This window comes from Canis aureus, chromosome 17 (genome assembly GCF_053574225.1).
Source record: "Canis aureus isolate CA01 chromosome 17, VMU_Caureus_v.1.0, whole genome shotgun sequence".
Classification (NCBI taxonomy): Eukaryota; Metazoa; Chordata; class Mammalia; order Carnivora; family Canidae; genus Canis; species Canis aureus.
Genome location: NC_135627.1, coordinates 54,214,860 through 54,235,135, shown reverse-complemented (window position 1 = coordinate 54,235,135; position 20,276 = coordinate 54,214,860). Strand labels below are relative to the sequence as shown.

Below are 20,276 nucleotides of genomic sequence, written 5' to 3'. Positions count from 1 at the left end.
CTGGGAGCTGAGTGTCCTGGGCTTCATGCAGCAGAGCTCCCGAGCAGCCCATCGGAAGGCTTATGCTGTTCTCCACAAAAGTAGGCCATAGTAGTTTCTCCCCACGCTGCCCCTTTCTTTCCAGTCTCACTTCCTCTGGGGCCAAGACTGTGGTGAAACAATGACTGAGTCAGGCCTGGGAACTTCTTCACGTAGCCATCCTGGCCGCTGCTGGCCTGAAGAGGCTCCTGAATGTCAGGTCTTGCCCGCGTTTGAAGTCACACTGACCTGGGGGAACTGGGAGAAACCCATGCCAGGAAATGGGGGGCTTGTTGAGAAATCTTGTTGGGTTGCCTTGGCACACCTGTGGGCCCGTTGCGGCAATTAACAGGTGGGGGGGAGGGAGACGAGATGCTGAGTGTCCCGGTACCCAGCCAGCCACCACGTCCTGGTGCGTCTAAAAGCAGCCCCTCTCCTTCCTGCCTCCTCAAGAAAGCCAACACTGCTCGGCTGCCCAGCCTCACCACAGCTGCGCCCGGCAAGCAGAGGGGAGACAGGACCGATGGCCCCAAGCCGAGGGACAAAGCCAGTCCTAATATACCAACCAGCTCTTGCCCCAGGGAAGGCTGACCCAGGCACAGAACGGCGAGAGAGACTGCACACAGCCAGGATGAACACGACTCACTTCATTATTAGTCTTACAAAGCTGTAGTCGGCTTGTTACCGTGTCTACTTTTCACAGGGCTCTGGTGAAGGAAGCTGGAATGTTCTGAACACCTGATGTGGAGTATGGTTATTTCCTTCACATTTGTTGAATAAATAGGAATGTCACAATGCAGGATGATTCTTACTAAGAGAATATTGGTATTAGTAGCCTCAGACTAAAGACTCATGGGCTTCAACAGGAGTTCCCAAGGTGGAGACTCTGGGGTGAGAATACTGAGGCCCCAGAAGGTTAATTGATGATGCTTAAATGGTACGTGACCCGGGAGCCAGAGCTGCTGGTCTGTCTGCTTTCCCATAGTCGCCTTCCCGTGATTCCATAAAACAGTGTTAGCCATAGACTTAAATCCCAAATTTCTCCTTTGAGAAGATTCTAGCATTTGACTTCGGATGTGATGTTATGATACTATTCATAATAGGAGACTCTTTTATAGTGTTTGCTGTGTTGTCACTATGACTTGCAGGACCCTGGGCATGGTTCCCAGTGCTCCTGACCCATTGTCAGCTCATCCGATGTTAACCCTCCTTGGTGCCTCTGAGTAGCAGCAGACCTCTGTGCTTGACTTCTTTAACTTCAGGCAGGCAGCTTGCATGTGGTCCAGGTCAGAACCCTCTTCCCACTCCGTCAGTTGGTCCCCTTCATAAGACCAAGGCCCTGCCTAACTAACTCCACTGGCTACCCTAGTGGCGATGCTGGGGATGTGCTAGCCTGTAAGTGCAGTGCAGAGACAAGGCCCTGCGCCTCCCCAGTTGACAGATAAATGTCTGCCCACCATGGCAGGAGAGCTTCCAAGGATTGCCGGCCCACTTTCAGCATATTGTCCTGGATCCTGGAACCCTTCTTCCTGCCCTGTATTGAGGTCAGAGTGAACAGTACGCTTTGCCTATACCAGCACACTCACACTTGCTCCAACTGTAAGTTCAGTGCAAAATTCTCTCCTCTGCGGCCTTATCTTGCTATGACAAGATCAAACAAAACCCTGATACACATCATATTTTACTGATATTGGATAATTTTAAATATTTCTCACATGTAGAAATTATAGAAAGTATATGAGCTGAACATATTGATGATGCTTAAACAGTATGTGACCTGGGTATTTCCACATTTAAAAAAAATATTTTATTTATTTATTCATGAGAGACACAAAGAGAGAGATGCAGAGACACAGGCAGAGAAAGAAGCAGGCTCCATGCAGGGAGCTGGATGCAGGACTTGATCCTGGGACTCCAGGATCATGCCCTGGGCCAAAGGCAGGCGCCAAACTGCTGAGCCACCCAGGGATCCCCGTATTTCCACATTTAAAGTAAAAAGTGGGAGATACCCTTCTTGCACGTTTGTCTCTGTCAAAAGACAAAAAAAAAAAAATCATACATTCCTTCTTTTTACATTATAGTTTTCCTCTGTTTTTTTCTTACTGGGAACATCACTGTAAGCCGGGTTGTTAATTCAATTGCGACTTTGTTTTTTTTAGAGTGGGCATTTGTTCAAACAAAGAAATGCTTATCGGTGGAAATGATAACTGTGATAAATTGCCTCAGCTTTCATGCTTACCTACTATTTTCTGGTGGCACTAAATGCCAGTTTTAAGTCCAAAAAAAATTAAGCTGAATGTCTTTTCCAGCAGAGCTTCCATTTCCCATGGATAATTTATAGAGTTTTTCTCTTGTACCCAGTCTTGGACTCTCTCCTTTTCATGGCTTCACAGGTATTAATCCCCATTTATGCCCCACTGTCTACCTTGATTTCCACTTAGATTTCAGCCTTTCTGTGTCTCTTAAATCTCCCCTCATTCCTTTTTCTTCCCTTGCTTCTGATCTTCAGAGCAACTGCCCCAAGCCTTTCCCTGTTTTCTATGCTTGCATGCACGTGTACATGCACACACTCCCACACTCAAACACACAATAAATGAATATTTGCTTTTTGCAAGAATTAATCCCACATACACCTTTTGTACTCATGACCTCTTTTGTCCATTAGCATTGTTATGTGGTGTTTTGAGCTTTACTTTTATTTACAAAAGAACATGTTTATAGTGTCATCTGATGATAGGCCCTGAAGCAGCCTCTCCCAATGTTGCATTTAAATACCCATGTTGACACAGAAAAAGGTAAAAACATAATACCAGTGGAAAATAAGACTGATAGCCTTTTGCAGGATCCCTGGAGGAATTTCCACTAATTTCAAAGCTGATGGAGCTGAACTGAGGATAAAAACTATTGTCCAATATTGGGTTTCTGTAGCAGTCAGAAAACCTGAGCAGCTGTCTCCTGTAGGTCATGTGCTTTCTGAGAAGTACATTTTGTACTAAAGCAGATCTTCCCCTCTACATTAATTTTTTATATCGTCATAGGCTACAACTCCTTGTCAGATGGTGGTTCTGGGGGGGAAGTATAAAATCCATCCAAGGTGGTAAAATAGCCTTCCTGCTCTAACACCATTGAGACTGTAGGTGAAGGCAGAAAGAACTTGTCTAGAATTGAGTACATGGACTGTGGCTTTTTTGGTACTCTTTGATGGGGCTTTGGGGGAGAGAAATATACAATCATGGGGAAAAAATCTCACCTTGGTCACTTAAGGTAGTCCATGATGAATGCTAGCTAAGGACCCAAAGTGCCCAGACCCAGAGGGGGTTCAAAAACTACCACCCAAAGGGCATTGCCAGCCAGGAATTACATATTTTATTTGTTGGCCAGCTGCAAGTATGGATAACTTTCTCCTAGTTCAAGAGTGAATAAACACAAGGCACCCAAAATACTGGTCCAGGAAAAGGTAATGTTAATAATGAGGATTAACTTATTTTAAATTTTAAATTTTTTTAATTTAAACACAGAAGTTGTACATGAACACAAACATGTAATGGATAATTAATATAAAAATACTTAGATTAAAAATTATAATCTTTTTACTTTTTAAATAACCTCACTTATCTCCCTAGAGATAGTATATTATTACATATAAGTGTAGTTTATTCTTTTTAATAGCTGTACAATATTCTATTGTATGTATACTCTATAGTTTACTTTACCATTCCCCTATAAATAGACTTTTATGTGGATTCCAATATGGGATTATTACAAACAATGGTACAATGGACTGCCTTGTATATTTGTGTACATATGTAAGAATGTCTGTGGGACATGTTCCTAAAAGAGGAATTATTGGGTCAAATAGTATACACATTTTGCACTTTGATAGATACACATTTCCTGTAAAATAACTACCAGTTTCCTTTCTCATTAATGGTCTATGAAAATGCCCATTTTTCCCATATTTTTGCCACATTGGACATTATCAAACCTCAAAATTTTTATCTACTTGTTATCCTATGGTTAGTAATAAAATTGAATGCCTTTTTATGTGTCTACTGGTTAAACATCTTTAGTAATTACAAAATTTAAGTCTTACCTGCCCTACGACCCAGCAATTGCACTATTGGGGATTTACCCCAAAGATACAAATGCAATGAAACGCCGGGACACCTGCACCCCGATGTTTCTAGCAGCAATGGCCACGATAGCCAAACTGTGGAAGGAGCCTCGGTGTCCAACGAAAGATGAATGGATAAAGAAGATGTGGTTTATGTATACAATGGAATATTACTCAGCTATTAGAAATGACAAATACCCACCATTTGCTTCAACGTGGTTGGAACTGGAGGGTATTATGCTGAGTGAAGTAAGTCAGTCGGAGAAGGACAAACATTATATGTTCTCATTCATTTGGGGAATATAAATAATAGTGAAAGGGAATATAAGGGAAGGGGGAAGAAATGTGTGGGAAATATCAGAAAGGGAGACAGAACGTAAAGACTCCTAACTCTGGGAAACGAACTAGGGGTGGTGGAAGGGGAGGAGGGCAGGGGGTGGGAGTGAATGGGTGACGGGCACTGGGTGTTATTCTGTATGTTAGTAAATCGAACACCAATTAAAAAAAAATGGGAAAAAAAAATAAAAAAAAAAATAAAAAAAATAAATAAATAAAATAAAATAAAATATGAAAATTTTTCTTTTGAACTCTTGATCCTAAAATTCATTTAGAAGAATAAATGGGTGAAATAGTTAAAATTTTGAGGTAAATAAAAGGTCAATGGCAGTAGAAAAAAGAATATTCAGGATATTCAATACACTCCCAGGAAATAGTCTGAAAACCTACAGACAGCACAGTGGCACAACTAGAAGGGCTATAAAATATCTTGTAAATGAAATAATTTAGTATATGATAAAAATGACATCCAAATCAATGATGAATCAAATGATCTCTCAAAAATATTTTGTTAAAATTCATAATAAAATAGTAAAATCTTAGTAAAACTAGAAGAAAGTATACCTTAATATACATATGATTTTGGACTTGGGAAGTTGTGAATTACAGGAAAGAAAAATGCTAAATCAAAAGACACATTAACTAAATCTAAACATCTCTGAATGGTTAAAAAAAAAAAAAGCAAGCACCAAGTAAAAAACCAAGTGGCCCTGAAAACTGGAGAAAATATAAAATATTTGCAACAAATATGACAGACGTAGGGTTAAATCATCAATATTTAAAGGAATTTCTCAGATCCAGAAGGGAAAAAAAAAAAAAACCCTAACACTTCAATAGAAAAATGAGCAAAGAGCATGAATAAATAAAATGTAAATTCTTCCCTGGTAGGGCTGCACCAAGAAGAGCAAACAGCTGATGGAAATTGGATGTTTCAAAGTTAGTTGACAGATGAGAGTTCCTTTTGTGTAAAGATTCTGCTATTTGTGTTGGCGGCAATAGAGAACATTCTTGTTTTAGAGAATGTAATATTAGAGGGTAGTATATGACAAGTCACATTTTTACAATTAAATAACTTACAAGATTTATTAAGGAAAAGAAAACAGCTTCAAAAGTGCCTTATTGAAAGCAAAATGTGATCAGAGATACCATTACAGTCACCTAGTGTGAAACCATAGAGTTTCTGAATTTTACTCCCACACCCCCTCCAAAAAAGAAAACTGATTAATAAAAGCCTACTTATGTTTAGTTATTATGTTTCCAATTTTGTTTTAAAGATACCATTTCTTTATAGCATGGAAACTCTTACTTATCTTGAAATAAATTAGTATATGGAACCTCCTGCAGAAAATGTCTCCCCTTTCTGCTGACTCACACTCTCATCTGGTCCCTACTGCTCTAGTGGTGGAAAGAGGCAGAATGCAAACAAGAGAAGGCACACACCTATGACTCAGTTTCCCTGGTTCCTAGCAGCTTTCCTAAGGAGCAGAGGAGGCAAATCTTTTAACAAGCTGGGGGAGCCTCAGGGCTGTCTGGTCACACTGCTGCACAAGAAAGAAGTATGTGAAATGGAACTCCAACAGTGTGTTGCTGGAAGGATGCAGAATTTGCAGTCTCTTTTCAGTGCTGTGGCCAGTAGTGAACTTGGTCCTGATCCACCGCAGTGTTTCCTGGTCCAGGAGGGAGCCTTGTGCTGCCAGTGGCTGCAGTCCAGTAATCCAAATTCTAGCAGTCTATCCTAAGAAGAAAATAAATCAAAGATTTATGTAAAATAATATGCAATGCAGCATTATTAAAAATGGCAAAAATGTAGAAGCTTATTCTCAAATAGAAGAATGTTTAAATAAATTATGGCACCTTCATGAAGGTAGAATATTATTACAGCCATTAAAGACTCATGTTTTTAAAGACCATTTAACCAAATGGGAAAACACATTATTATGTTAAGTGAATAAAGCGAGGTTCAATTTATAGTATGAGCGCATTTTATAAAACGAAGGAAAAAAGTGCATAGGAAGAAACTAGAGTAGAATATTCTAAAGAAAATTTAACAGTTTATAGCTAAATAATATTGTATGGAGTTACATTTTTATGCATTTCTTTTTTCCACCCAAAATATTTCACTGTGAGCAAATATTTTTTCAGAAGTTTGTGTGTACACACATACATGTACATACACACACCTTCAAATACTACATTGAGGTATACAAGGAGTTAAACTTTTTTGTGTATGTGTTTCTTTGTAGAGAAAAGCAGGAGCTTCAGCTTTTGAATTAAAAAACAACAGGCAAAACTCATTTGGAGAACTATGTATTAATGGCAATAAGCTTTAACTGAGAGAAGATGTTTTAATTGTATTCCTTGTTTTAAGTGATAAGGCTTCCCCACTTTATTGCCACCTTCTTCTTGGAATATGCTTTTCATACTAGTGTTGAAAGTAGCATTTTTATGAAGCATAAAAGTCTAGAAAATAAAGATGTGGTATAATCAAGTGTGAGGGCTAAATAAGTGAAAATGGATACTCATCTAACAAAATTGCTGTTGCCCATCCTCAATTTTCTTACCTATGTTATAATTTCTGCCTCTGAAAAAAAAGCTACTTATAAAAAGTGTCCACTTGAGGCTTCTCTGAAAGATGGCAGTTCACATACACTACTCTCCAAAATGCTGATGAAAATGGACAATAAGAGCCATACATGGAGGTAGGAGGGAATGGTGAGACTAGAGAATTATCCTGATAAAATACTACAAGCCTCAAGAAGTTTTGTCAAATATAGTCTGATTTTGAATAAATTAAAAGAAGGCACCAGCAATCAATAAAATTTCCCTCCTTGGGACTTCGTGCAATATTTATTTCTGTAGGTGGAGTGGTTTAGAAAAAGTTCACAATCTTCAAATCAGGTGAATAGGGTTGGGTAGGAGGCAAGAAAATGAAAGAAGGAGCACATCTGTGGAAAGCTGACTTCTGAATGACAGTCCCCCTGTCTTTTCTATCCTATAAGGAAGAATTTCCCTTAAGAAATTCTTAAGTTGACTCTAAAATGGCAGGCACAAATTAGATGAGAAGGCTAAAATAAATGACAGTAATTTCTGCAGTAAAAACCAATAGCAGAAAGCAAGACCAACTCGGTGGAAATGCAAATTGGCACATCTATGGAAGACAATTGGGGAATAGCAAATGCTAATCTAAATTAAAAATATAGCCCTTCAGTAATTGGAGTAGATATATTATCTCCTGTTCCACTCATAAAGTACAACTGAAAACCATGGACATTATACATAAGACAAGCACAAGATTCTGAAAGGTGGAGACATGGTTGAGGACCTCAGGACCAGAGAAGTGACCCAGTGGTGAGTTTCCTAAATTTTCTTCTTGTCTCATCTATCCAAGACTAGACACTGAAAAAGCCAGCAACATGGGATGCTTAAGGCTATAAACAAGAAAGAAATCCCAATGAAGTCTACTCCTTTTATCCAGAAAGATAGGAAAGAAATAGCAGGTAAGATAGAACACTTTTACCTAATAAACTCTTTACTCCTCCAAACACTACAGAAAAAAACTAACCCCACTGTCACCCTTGCCAGGAAAGGCAGAGTGGATCTAGACTTTCACCCATTAGAAGCTATAACAGTACTCCTAATGAGGTGCTGCTGTCAAAGACCAAACAGGGAGCCAGGACTTTCATCCCCACTGGCCAGAAATAAGTTGCTCCTTTCCCTTCCTTGTTGCATTGTTAATGGAGATCACCTGAGGAGTCTAGACTTCCATCTTCACCTGAAAAAAATTAACCATCTCTCCCTTTTCCTGCTCAGATTATGATAGAAGAGACCTAGCAGAGACTTACCATTGCCCAGTGGTAATGAAGCTACTCCCAGATCAGTGTCTTAGACCTTATGGAGAGCCAGAACCTTCAACTGGGACCAGCAATAATGAGAAACACCAACGGTGGTCTCAATGGAGCAATAATGAGATGTCATCTTCCCTGTCCTTATAAGATTAGTGTCAGGAAAGGCCAATTAAAATAAAAGGTTTAAATAAGACCCAGAGTTTCAGAGCAGGTTTTAAGTGAAATTTTCTCTTTATACCAAGAATCAGGAAGAATTCAAATTGTATGAAAATAGATACTCAATGGATAATAACATTGAGATGACTGTCAAAACTATCTGACAAGGATTTTAAAGCATCCATGATAAAAATGCTTCTACAAGCAACTACAAATATGCTTGAAATACATGAAAAATTAGAAAGCCCCAGCAAAGAAATAGAAAGTCTCAGTAAGGAAATGTAAAATATGGAGAAGAATCATATCAAAATTTTAGCACTAAAAAATACAAAACCTGAAATAAAAAGCTCAGTGGATGGGCTTCACAGCAGAATGGACAGGATAGAGGAAAGAATTAGTGAACTGGATTAGTGACAAAATGAGAGAAACTAACTTCATCTCAACAGCACAGAGAAAATAGAATAAGAAAAAAAAATCAATGAACAGAGTCTCAGAGACTTGTAGGAGTATAATAGAAATTTAATATACATGCCATTGAAGTACCAGAAGGAAAGGAGAAAGAGGGCAGTACTAAAAAACATCTTGGAATTATAATGGGTGCAGCGGGGAAGATACAATGGCTGAAATTTTACTAAATTTGTTTAGAGGTATAAATCTAGATCCAAGGAGCTGAGAAAATCTCAAATACAGTAAACAAATAAATCCACACCAAGACACATTATAATTAAATTTGTGAAAACTGTTGTCAACTTTGAAAGCAGCAAGATAAATGACACCTTACTTGTAGGAGACAAATGGATGTACAGCAGATTTCTCATCAGAGACAATGGAATCCAGAAGGAAATGGCACAATATTTTTGAAATACTGAAAGAACTGTGAGCCCAAAACCCAAACTCAAATACAAATATCCTTTAGTAATGAAGAAGAAATCAAGACATTTTCAGAAAAAGGAAAACCAAGAGAATTCTATATTGGCAGACTTTCCCTAAAAAAAGTGACTTGAGGAAGTTCTCTGAACAGAAAGAAAACAGAAAAAGGGTCTTTGGGAAATCAAGAAAACATGGTAAGCAAAGGTATGGGTAAATACATTAGACTTTCCTTCTCTTGAGGACTCTAAATTACAGGTACTGGTAGTCGAAAATTAAAACACTATCTGATGGAGGTTCTAAATGAATGTAGAAGAAATATTTAATACAATTATATTTTAAATAGAGAAGGGAAAGGGACATAAGGAAAGTAAGTTTCCTGTCCTTCACTTGAACTGGTAAAAATAGATAAGTTTATATATATATATATGTGTATATATGTGTATGTGTGTAGTACCTAGGGCAGCCACTAAAACAAAGCGATATATTCCAAAACATGAGATAAACCAATTTGGAATCCTATAGTGCCATCTGATCCACTTGCAACACAATAAAAAACAGAAATGAAAAATAGAACATAAAATAAAAAATAGATGGAAGACTAAGTCCTAATATATCAATAATTACATTAATGCAGATAATCTAAAAATATCAGAGACATAAATTGTCAGGGTGGATTACATGAATCAACTCTATACTATTTATAAGAAGTTTCAAATATAACAATATAGGCACATTGAAAGTAAAAAGTATAGGACTATGTATATAAAACCATGCAATTATATATTATGCAAACATTAAAGGAAGTCAAGATAATATTATTAGATAATTTTTCTCAATATGTGTGCCTTTTTCCTTTTGCTTGCCTTATACTACTCTGTTACATAAGAGGGCTGGAAGCAGATAATCGTTGCTTTGTACTCAACCTAAAAAAGAAAGTTAAATCCTTCTCCTTTAACTATAATGTTATTTGTAGCTTTTTTTTTTAAGATTGTAATATACTGAATTGGCAAAAAAATTGCCAGAGACAGAGTAGACGTTATATAAAAGAATCAGTCCACCAAGAAGACCTAGCAATCCCAAATGTAAATGCACCAAACAACAGAACTTCAAAATGTGAAGTAAAAACTGATAGAACTAAAGGGAGAAGTAGACAAATCTATAATTCTTAGGTGGACACTTCCAACAACCCTTTCTCTACAGTTGATAAGGCACCTATGCATAAAATCAGTGAGAGGAATTCATAACACCATCAACTGACATTCATAAAATACTCCTTCTAACAATGGCAAAGTACATATTCTTTTCAAATACTGACAGAACATATACCAAGAAAGACCTCATCCTGTATCAGAAAATAATCTTACAAATTTAATAGAATTGATACCATATTGAGTAGATTCTCTAACCCCAATAAAATTAAGCTAGAAATCAATAACAGAAAGATAGTAGTATGATCTAATGCTTTAAAACTAACCAACATATTTCTGAGTAATCCATGGGTCAGTGAAGTGTCAAGGGAAATTAAAATATACATTGAACTAAATGAGAATGAAAATACAAAATAACAAAATTTGTGGGCAGCAGCTAGAGAAGTTGTGGGAGGGAAATGTATAGGACAAACTCATATATTAAAAATGAGGAAATGTTTTAAATCAGTAATCTAAGTTCCCACCTTAAGAACTTAGAGAAGGTATAGCAAATGAAACCTAAAGTAAGCAGAAGAAAGAAAATAATAAAAATAAAATTAGAAATCAGTGAAATTGAAAACAAAAGCAGTAGAGAAAATCAATGGAACAAAGAACTGATTCTGTGAAAAGATCAATAAAATTGACAAACCTCTAGCAAGACGGACAAAGAGAAGCACAAATTACTAATATCAGGATTGAAATGGCAGATATCTTTGCAGATCTTACAGGCATCAAAAATAAATAAAGGTGATATGAACTATTTTATCCCCATGAATTCAACAACTTAAATGGAATAAATCAATTCCTTGAAAAACACAGACCATTACAATTCACCCAATATATTGTAGATGATTTGAATATCCCTGTAACTATTAAGGAAATAGGATTTATAATTTAGAAGCTTCTCCAAGAGAAATCTCCAGGCCCAGTTTCTTCAGAGAGTTCTATTCCACACTTAAAAAAATAATAACAATTCTGCTCAAATTTTTCCAAAAAATAGAAGCCTTTTTAATCATTAGATGAAGCCAGTATTGCCCTAATACCAAAACCACACAAAAACAGTACAAAAAAACTACATATCAGTATCATTTATAAATATAGATGCAAAAATCCCTAACAAAATAGTAACAAATAAAATTCATCAATATGTAGAAGAATTCTAAATCATGACCTAGTGGGATATATTCCATGGGTGCATGGATGGTTCAATATTTGAAAGTCAACCTATGTGATCCACAAAATGAACAGGTTAAAGAAGAGAAGACACATGAGCATATCAATTGATATAGAAAAAGCATTTGACAAAATTCGACACCTGTTCACAGTAAACGTTCATAAAAAGTGAGGAATGAAGAGATTTCTTCAATTTAGTATATTACAATCTTTTTTTTTTTTTTCTGATAGTCACATAGAGAGAGAGAGAGAGAGAGAAAGAGAGGCAGAGACACAGGCAGAGGGAGAAGCAGGCTCCATGCACCGGGAGCCCGACGTGGGATTTGATCCCGGGTCTCCAGGATCGCGCCCTGGGCCAAAGGCAGGCGCCCAAACCGCTGCACCACCCAGGGATCCCTAGTATATTACAATCTTAAAAAAAAAAGCTACAAATAACATTATAGTTATACATGAAGGATTTAACTTTCTTTTTCAGGTTGAGAACCAAACAAGGATTATCTGTTTTCAGCTGTCTTATGTAACAGAGTAGCATAAGGCAAGCAAAAGGAAAAAGGCACACATATTGAGAAAGAAGGAATAAAACTGTATTTATTTGTAGATGATATGATTACATACCAGAAAATATCAGAGAGTTTGTAAAACAAACAAAAAACCCAAAACTAATAAGTGAGACCAGCAAGGTCATAGAATACAAGCTAAACATACAAAAATCAATTTAATTTCTATGTACTAGCAATGAACATATTGACACAGAAATTTAAAAATACAATATCACAATTGCAAAAAGAATTTCTTATAAATCTAACAAAACACCTATAATATTTGTATGCTGAAAACTATACAGTTACTGTCAAAGAAAAAAAAAAGGTCTAAATAAATGGAAAGACATGCCATGTTCATGAAGTAGAAGATATCTGTTCTTTCCAAGGTGATACATGTAAGTTTTGATGGCAATTCCTATCAAAGTCCCAGAAAGATTTTTGTGGATGTTGACAAGATTATTCTAAGTTTTATGTGGAAAAGCAGAGGAACTAGGGTTATTTAAGAATTTTGAAAAATGCAAAATAAAATGGGAGGAATCAGTCTACCCAATTCCATGATTTATTATATAATCACTATAATCAAAACTATGGTATTGGTGGAGGGATAGATGGATCAATGGAAGAAGACAGAAAACCCAGATGAAGACCCACACAAATACGCACAGCTGACTCTTGACAGTTCCAAATGCAATTCGGTGGAGACAGATACCCTTTAACAAAGTGCTGGAGCAATTGAAAATTCATAGGCAAGAAAATGAACCTCAATTGCAACCTCATGTATGATACAAAAATTAATTCAAGGTGGACCATAGACTTAAATTATAAAACTATTAGAATAAAGTAGAAAATTTTGGGGATTTAGGAATAGACGAAGACTTCTTAGGCTCACACTCAAAGCATTATTCATAGAAGGAAAAATCAATAAATTAGTCTTAATTATTATTAAATTTTTTTATCCTGCAGGACTGTTGGGAAGATGAAAATGAAAGCTACAGACTGGGAAAATATTTGCAAACCACCTACCTGAGAAAAGACTAATACCTTAGAATATATGAAGAACTCTTAAAAGTCAATAATAAAAAACAATCCAGTTAAAAAATAGAGCAAAGACATGGCAAGACATTTTGCCAAAGAGTATATGTAGATGGTTAATAAGCATGTGAAAAGATGTTGAACATCATTAGTCATTATGGAAATGCAAGTTAGAATTGCAAAGACATATCACTATAAACTGATGAGAGCAGCTAAAATAAAAACTAGTGAGAACATCAAATGCTGGCAAAGATGCAGATAAACTGGATCACCTACACTATCCTGGGTGGAATGTTAAAAGGTACAACCACTTTGGAAAAACCATTTGGCAATTTCTTTAAAAACTAAGCATTGCAACTGCCATTCAAACCATCGATTGCATTACTGGGCATTTATCCCAGAAAAAATGAAGATTTATGGTAACAACAAAACCCATACACAAATGTTTATAGCATGTTTATCTGTAATAGCCAAAAAATTGTAAGCCACCCAAATGTCCTTCAGTGGCCATATGGCTAAACAAACTGTGATACATACATACCATGGAATAGTACTCAGCAATAGAAAGTTGTTGATACAGGCAACAACTTTGATGAATCCCCAGAGAATTATGCTGAATGAAAAATGCCAGTCCCAAAAAGTTACATTCTGCATGGTTTCGTTTATGTAACATCCTTTATATGACAAGATTATAGGAATGGAGAATAGACAAGTAGGTTCCCAGAGGCTAAGAAAGGGATAGGGGAAAGAGATTAAGTGGATATGGCTTCTATAAGGGCCACACAAACATTTTTTGTGATGGAAGAGTTCTGTATATTGTTTCAATGAAAATATATCTTGGTTGTAATTTTATACTGTAGTTTTGCAAGATGTTACCATTGGGGAAAACTAGGTAAAGGGTATAACATATGTTTGTATTATTTCTTAAAAAGTCATGTATCCATCATTATTTCAAAATAGTTTTAAAAATAGATGTATACTTTAATCCTGAATTGTACTTCTGAGATTTATCCATAGATATATTCATTTCAGATTTAGCTATAATAGCAAAAGACTACAAATAGTGTTTTAGTTCATCAGGGGCTATAGGTTTTAAATAAATTCATATAGCGCAGGTATCACAAAGAATGAAAGAGCACAAATATATTGATTCATATGCAATAATGCAAACTCTAGTACTATGCTTTGGTATGTTATTTTTAGAACATGTTAATATAACCAAGAGTGTATATTTGCATTTTTAAAAATTTATTTATTTATTTATTCATGAGTGATAGAGAGACACAGGCAGAGGGAGAAGCAGGCTTCATGCAGGGAGCCCGGTGCGGGGCTCCATCCCGGGTCTCCAGGATCACACCCTGGGCCGCAGGCGGTGCTAAACCGCTGCGCCACCGGGGCTGCCCTATATTTGCATTTTTATATACACAGATTACTTTTGGAATGGTAGACAAATGACTCAAAGCCATGGTTGAACTTGAGAAGGAGAGCTATGTGTTTGGTGGGCAGGTGTGAAAGAAGCCTTATTTACTATCTTTATACACTCTGTTTTACAACTTTTATACTTTGTACTTATATGGCCAATTGAAGAGTATATTGGCATGTTTCAAAATATGAGAGAACATCCAAAAAAAGAGACTCAAGTATGTATAACAAAGGGATTTAATGTATAACAAAGGGAGCAGTTTATGACTGTAAGGGGGAAAGATAGGTTATTTCATAAAAGATCTTGGGAAAACTACCTAGCTATTGAAGGAGGATGAACAGTCTTGCAACTACATAACTCTTTACATCCAAATAAATTCCAAATTACATGAAGATTTAAGTGTAAACAATGAAAAAATATTAGTAGAAAATATAGGTAAACATTTCATAATCTTGTGGTAGGAAAAGTTTTTTCAAGCCTAGCAGCCCCAATCACAAAGGAAAAAGACTGATGGATTTAATTTTTATATTAAGTATATATAAGCTTACTTATAAGTTTACTCTTTTGTACGACTAAAACAGCAGTGTCCAAATACATAAACTGCATTAAATGATACAATACCCCTCAACAAGAGAGTGGCAAAATAAATTGTCATGTATTTGCATAATTGGTTACTACACAGCAACAAAAATGAGGGAACTATAGACAGAAGGAGCAGCACGGATAAACTTTGTGGATATAATGCTGAGCCAAAAACCTATTTACAAAACCACTTCCTGGTGTTAAATGTCAGGATGGTGGTTCATTTTCAAGAGGAAGGATAGAGTTGTGACTGGCAGGGACGTGACGGGGCTTCCATGATGCTGCTAATGTTCCAGATCTTAGGTGGTAGTACAGGGGTGTGTCTGCTATGTGGTAGTTCATTAAGCCGTGTATTATTCTGTACGCATATTTTACTTTAATAAAGCAGTCTTAAAAACAAACATACAAAGACATAACATTTTGTGACTTTCATAATGGCAAAGACTTTTTTTTTTTTTAATGAAGTTGTCTTTTGACGGTATGGTAAATGATAAAACTTTTCAGAAGGCAAATTGGTAATGTGTTTCAAAATTTTATTTAACAATTTCTATTAAAGGAATTTGTCCTAAGGATAGAGTGAGACAAATGTAAGAGGAAGTGTCTATAATGATTTCCATAATAGCTTTATTTATAAAAATGAAAAATCAGAAACAAACTAAATGCCCAACATTGAGAGATTGTTTAACTGATAATGATACATAAGGAGTATGTATCATTATGCTAGATATACAAAGCAGGGTTATTTTTCTTTGTGTGCAAAGCAATATGAGTAGTTTGGTGAGCAAAATAAAAATTTTAGATCTATTCATCTCATGTAAACACACTCACATACACACTTAAATATACACACTCAAAACCACATTTTAAAAAGCATCTAGAGCTAAATAGTTTGAGACATTATTCATTAAAATGTTATCAGAATTTATCTGAGTTTTTGTGTGTATTTTTATTCTCTTTTCATTTTTACCTTTTGAATTTCTAAAAAAGCAAGCAAGCACAGGTAGATAGAACTTTGTAATACCTGAAGAACATAATAAAACATAAGTAAACAAAAATACCAGAACAGCATATTTGTATGTTTTTTAGAGTTATCTGCTACCCCTACCAGTATTCAGGGTTTTAGCTAAAATGTGGGAAAAAGAAGAAGGGAAAGATAGAGAACTATGAATAAACCATATAGTTATTAAGTTTAATGGTGTTACATAATAACATTGAAAAACGTGAATCTTACTATTGCAAAGAACTTGTCTTATGTATGAGCAGAATTATTTCCATATCATCCTTAAATAAAGTTATTTTCATTTATATATTGAATTATCATGATATAATTATAAGTATTTTCTAGTATATTGAAAGACCCTAAAAAGTGATATATTCCAAACTTAAAGAGTTTTCATAATTGATTAGACCAGGGATGGTTCCAGGTTTTTATGAAGTTTTAAAGTTATATAATTTTTGAGTCTGCCTTTAAGAAAAAGAACAAAAAAATTTTTTTAAAGATTTTATTTGTTCATGAAAGACACACACACACACACACAGAGAGAGAGAGAGAGAGAGAGAGGCAGAGACACAGAGGGAGAAGCAGGCCCCATGCAGGGAGCCCAAAGTGGGACTCAATTCCGTGACTCCAGGATCACGCCCTGGGCCGAAGGCAGGTGACAAACCACTGAGCCACCCAAGGATCCCCCCAATTTTTAATATCTTGTTAGTTAATCGGCCATGGAAGGGCATGTGAAAATGGAGGTTCCTAGCATTCCAGTTCTTTAACTTCATGTTAAATTCACCTGTTTAGACACATAAGCTTTCTTATGTTCTGTGTTCCTTTTGGGAGGAATTATTGCTCAATATTATTAAATCTTATCAGTTACACACTTATCAGTTACTAATGCAATTTAAAGGTATCTTATGGGCAGATTCATTAAAATACAAAAAAAAGAATACATATTTAAGTCTTATTGCGGAAGGTTGTTTAAGCTTATTGATGCTTTAAGGCGCTATGCACATAATCATTGGATATATTTATTCCTCTTATTTTATTTTATTTTTTAAAAGATTTTGTTTGTATATTCATGAGAGACACAGAGAGAGAGAGAGAGGCAGAGACATAGGCAGAGGGAGAAGCAGGCTCCATGCAAGGAGCCTGACGCAGGACTTGATCCTAGGCCTCCAGGATCACACCCTGAGCTGAAGGCAGCGCTAAACCGCTGAGCCACCCAGGCTGCCCATTCCTCTTATTTTAAAGAAAGTAATTCATTCCACAAATAAGTATTTGATTAATTAATTAATTTCAGAAATAGCACCACACTTATGGGTGGAGGCGGGCTATTCAGAAGAGAATATTAGAATTTTAGAATTCTAAAATTTGGCTTCAGAATGTATTCAGATTTTACATCAGAGCTTCTTAAACTTTAACATATATTTAACATTCAGTTCATGTGAGGATCTTGTTAAAACGCAGGTTCTGATTCAGTAGGTCTGGAATAGGGTCCAGCATCCTGCATGTTTGGCACGCTCCATGTGATGGCTCTGCCGCTGGTCCGCAGACAACGCTTGGTGTAGAGTGAGGCTCCACACCTTCTCACCTGTCTGCAGCATCCCCTCATCAGAAGCAGGAAGGTGCCTCTAGGGCCTCCACACGTAAGCTGCCGGGGAATGTTCCAGTCTCCTGGTTCTTAGGGGCAGCTGATGAGTGCCTAACTGTGAATGCCAGTGTAGGACCTGGATTATTCAAAGCAACAGACCACAGTGGAGGACATTGGGTGAGTGGAGGAGGAGTAAGAGCCAGAAAGTGAGCCCGAGTGCTGAGGAAGAGTCCACCTCTTCCTGCACTACTGTGGGAAAGTGTTTATGAGTAAACAAGACAGGCAAACTGTTGTCATTTTCAGCCTGCCATCAGAAGCGCAGGTGAAACGGTGTGAACTTCCGGTAGGAATTCAAGAGTTTTAAAAAGAGACTCAAGAATTATTCAGCTCTGGTCACACATATGTGGTTGCTTCCATTTCAGGGTTTAGGGCGTGCTGTGCATAGTGACAGCCCTCCCAGCAGGCAGCCTGTCCCACCTGTGACCTCTTCTGGGAATCCTCATCCTCAGGAACTGACTGCAGCCAGTGTTTCCCAGGTCCCTCGCACCACGGTAAGGAGTCTTTTCGTCATGTTTTTGACACTGCACTCATTATGCTGTGAAGCTAACTGTAGATTCTCGGTGGGGTCAGGCAGGGGTGCAGAGCTCTGAAGAGGTGCTTTCCAGTGGACACTACTCCAGCGATCACAGAGATAGGACTGGTTACTATCCCAGCCAATTAAGAAAAGCATGAAATGCCCTGTTGCTCCTAATTTTGATACTTTTCATCCCTAAGAGAGTTGATCCATGTATTTTTGACGATAAGGAGTATGTATTTTTTCAAAGAAAAAAACAAGTTAAAAAAAAACATAAAACATGATGCTTATCTTAACACGTTTTTAAGTATTCAGTACAGTTTTGTTAACTCTACGTACGATGTTGTACAGATCTCTAGAACTTTATATTCATCCTACAGGACTGAAGCTCTATTACCCATTGAAACTCCCTATTTCCTTTGCCCACTACCCCCAGGCAACCACCATTCTACTTTCTGTTCCTTTGAATCTGACTACTTTAGATACCTCATGTAAGTGGAATCACAGAGTGTTTTTCTGTGAGTGGTTTATTTCACTGAGCATTATGTCCTCAGGTTTTATTCATGTTGTAGCATGTGTCAGGATTTCCTTTTTATGGCTAAGTAATAGTCCATTGCATGTATGTACTACATTTTCTTTATTCATTCATCTATGGATGGACTTCTAGGTTGTTTTCACCTTTTGGCTATTGTGAATAATGCTACCATGAATATGGGTGTGTAGATATCTCTTTGAGATCCTGATTTCAGTTCTTTTGCATATAGATCCAGAAGTAGGATTGTCTGGTCATATAGCCATTCTATTTTTAATCTTTTGAGGAACGTGCTTCCTGGTTTTCACATCAGCTGCACCATTTTGCATTCATTTACAGTAACACTTGCTATTTTGTTTGTTTTGTTTTGTTTTTATAATAGCCATCCTAACAGGTGTGAGGTGATGTACCTTAGATACAACACTCTCAAACTAGTAACTTGCAAGAGTATGAGTATAATCTGTTTGGGGTACATTTGTGTTATCACTTCTAACATTTTCTGCTACTGTTGACTGATTTGGTCACTGAGATTTACTTTGTTTGCCCTTCTTGGCTATAACACACGCCGTCTTATTCAAAATGAGCCTTCATGGGACATTAGTCTGTTTTCTCTGACTCCTTCACAGAGGTCAACCTTGACTAGTTGAAATGGGTTTTCTTTGGCTTTGCCTTCCTATGGTCACCCTCCCCTATGAAACAAATTACCAAGAATTCTTAAAAATAGAGTATTACCATTCATATGTGAGGATGGCTGCTGACATGATTGACTGGATATGAATGACTAAAAAAAATGCAGAATTGTCAAAAAAGGAAAAGAAAGTGTCCCCTCTGAATGTGACATCAGAATCTTGAGTATCTTTTAGGGAATCTGTTTATGAGCCCAGTGCATGAGGCTGGAAAGCAATGTGATATTGCTGGAACTCATGAAGAAGAGCAAGGTACCATGCCAGGGGCAAGCCCTGGCCTCTGGGCAGAGCTCCCAGCTGCTGAGAGGTTTACTTGTTTTGCAGACTGTACAAAGTAATTGGTTGCTAAGTCACATTCTATGGTTGCTTTACAAAGTGGCTTTACAAAAGTAGCATTGCTAGGATGCATTAGAAATTATGATTTAAGATTGAACTGGCTCTGTTGAAATAACCTAAATTACATGCTGCAACATTGTTTTCCCCAAGTGGCTAAAATCACTGACTTAAGATATTTAAAATGTCAGTAACGAATATTCTTAATAAGCTTGGAAAGTCTGCCATACTTCAGGGAGTATCATAGGTCTTCATCATCATCTAAGTAGACCTTTGAGACCACATGGGTTG

The 20,276-nt window shown here is 36.8% G+C and overlaps 1 protein-coding gene across 7 annotated transcripts in view; it reads left to right on the top strand.

Annotated features, from left to right (window-relative positions):
• The window catches only part of ENOX1 (ecto-NOX disulfide-thiol exchanger 1), a 550,271-nt gene that overhangs the window by 147,927 nt on the left and 382,068 nt on the right, over nucleotides 1-20,276 (top strand). For all 7 annotated transcript variants that reach the window (XM_077855557.1, XM_077855564.1, XM_077855555.1 and 4 more), the window contains one exon: nucleotides 18,283-18,411. The gene's annotated coding sequence lies outside the window, so the exon portion shown is untranslated. The remainder of the gene's footprint in view (nucleotides 1-18,282; nucleotides 18,412-20,276) is intronic.